Below are 2,788 nucleotides of genomic sequence, written 5' to 3' on the forward strand. Positions count from 1 at the left end.
TAGCTGTTAAGGTTGCAATGTTTGGTACAGGGGCTGTTAGTGGGGCTGTGTTAGCATTCAGATGGTGGTAATCAACTGTTAAACGCCACCTCCCATCTGGTTTCCGAACTGATTGTTTCGGTGGGGAGAGTCCGAACAGGTTGCCCTGTTAAAAAGAAGGAAAAATCCATCGCGCGCTAATTCTGTGTTTTGTACCGCTGCTGTCAGTAGCTTCCCAGGCACCTGGGTCACGAGGTTTAATTAAAGCCATGGGCACAATACCTATGGCTGGTAAATTGACCATCACAGGCTGTCCCGGCTGTAATGTTGCCAAATATTCTCTTTTGTCAAACAGGCACCAGGTTCTGCTGTTAAAAATATAAAAACCTAAAATATTTTCATAATGAACTTTAATTGCAAAGCGATTAGATGACATGCGTTTCTTGCCCGGGAGCCATAAACTAACCTTAGCAGTTGGACATAAATCAGTTCCCCTGTTCACACCTGTGATTTTAACTTTTTGCCGTCCGGATCACACACCCAGCTTCTCGGCATCTTGTTGTGTTAATGTCGAAATCTGTGCTCCCATAGCTATTAAAAATTTTACTAATTGTCTTTGAGGACCAACTGGAATTAAAATGTATGGGCCATTTATCCACTGATAAGCTTCTACTTTCCGGACAGGCAGTCCCAAACGCCTTCTGGACGTCACTCGTTTTTTGACTGTGTGTCCTGCAAGTCCTCCTTAAGAGGAAGAAAGGGATTATTCCCCTTCAAAGGAGTTGAAATACGGTCTGTGTTTTCACCATTATCACGTTTCTGGAATGTTTCAATTAGCCACAAGATATTACCAGTAGGCCGACCTTGAATCATGAATCTGGGAATGCCTAGTGCTATTGCTTTCCTCCGCACTTCGTTCCTTGTCTGTGTTTGCAAGTTTTTACTTCCCTTTGATTTAATTTCTGTTCCCTGTTTTGTGGGCCTTACTTTCTGATCTCCTCGCTGGAATTTCTGTCTTTGTTTTTCAAGTGCTGCAGCATCCCAGCCTGTCTCACGGCTGTAGTTAACGAAGTTGTGCGTTAATTCTGCCCAAGTGGGAAGTCGTCTGGGGGGGTGATTGCCCTGTGCATTAAATTCGGTGTCTCTTCTAATGTCATCCCGTTTTTCGACTAGTGGGGATTTAAGAACTGCTGGGGCTCCTCTAATTAATGGTTTTAACATTTCAAAATTTACTGTAGCAGAGAGTGGAATATCATGTTGTCCTTTTTCATGCACGGCTTGTATGCAGGCAGCTTTTGTGATAGTTGTAGGTAGCTCACTTAAAGATTCAATGGGGATTAGGGAGGGCTCACCCCGCTCCAGAATGTCAACTCCTCCAGCCCAATAAACCACTCAGCTGGTGATAGAATGGGGTGTATCTGCCGGGTCGGGTCCTAAATCTAAGATAACTCCCGGACCCCAGTACCCACTGGCTTCATCCTGGCTTAACATTATTCGATCGCCGCCAGTTAAGCATACTCGCCACAAATACTGAGTTTCAGATTCACAAGCATTTCTGCTATATTTCTCTTGCAAATTTGACAGTTGTAACGGATCCCAGGGGCTGGTTTGCGTAGTATTCCGTGGATTACCACCCCGAGGTCCTGTAGTTATTTCTGTTTTGATAACAGGTCTGGCTTTATATTCAGGGGGAGCTGTGGGGAATGAAGGAACGTCTTCTTCTGACTCACTATCATTGGGACCACCCCAAATGTCTCCATCCCAATCTTCAGGGGATACTATTAATTTCTTAATCTGTACAATGTCAGGGGGTGGGGAGCCTGTATAAGCATCATTTCAACCTTTTGTTCCAATTTTTGCATTTTCTCCTTTTGTTCCTGCAGTTGTTCTCGCAGTTGTTTATTTTCAACGTACAGGAGTAACTCATTTGCCCTCCTGCTCTCTAAATGCGGCTTCCAAACAAGTGCCTAACATTTTGCAGATGACTCTCTTATCTTTTCCATCCTTTGTATGGCCTCTAACTTCTTTTAAATGCTCTTCAACAACTTTCCAAATATATTAATTATCACGAGCCCAATCCTCTGAGAATTTGGGACTCGGGCACACTCCATGCCTCCGTAAATAATCAGTGATAACGCCTGACATCCTGCCGACTACGCCAATTGTCGCGGACGGAGTGATTAACTTCACTAGTTAGAGTGAAGCAGAGAAATATTTATTAAGGTGAAACAGTGATTTAACAAAACCAGTAGTGTGGTAAAACCAGTGGTAAATGCGATAGTGTTTACAAGATTCGATGTCAGGGTACACTCTATTATTTACTGCACAGAGGACAGGGTCAGACAGAACTGTCAGGGAGACCCTCCCGTTGAGTCACGAGGTTCAGAAAGGACCCCCTTGCTTTCTAAACTCCTTCGCTTCCTGGTTTCTGCATGGGGTAAGGTCTGTGGTTGAGCCCAAGGACCGTACACTGCCATCCAACAGGCACCAGGTTCTGCTGTTAAAAATATAAAAACCTAAAATATTTTCATAATGAACTTTAATTGCAAAGCGATTAGATGACATGCGTTTCTTGCCCGGGAGCCATAAACTAACCTTAGCAGTTGGACATAAATCAGTTCCCCTGTTCACACCTGTGATTTTAACTTTTTGCCGTCCGGATCACACACCCAGCTTCTCGGCATCTTGTTGTGTTAATGTCGAAATCTGTGCTCCCATAGCTATTAAAAATTTTACTAATTGTCTTTGAGGACCAACTGGAATTAAAATGTATGGGCCATTTATCCACTGATAAGCTTCTACTTTCCGG

The sequence above is a fragment of the Calidris pugnax genome, unplaced genomic scaffold, assembly GCF_001431845.1.
Source record: "Calidris pugnax isolate Ruff unplaced genomic scaffold, ASM143184v1 scaffold178, whole genome shotgun sequence".
Taxonomy (NCBI): Eukaryota; Metazoa; Chordata; class Aves; order Charadriiformes; family Scolopacidae; genus Calidris; species Calidris pugnax.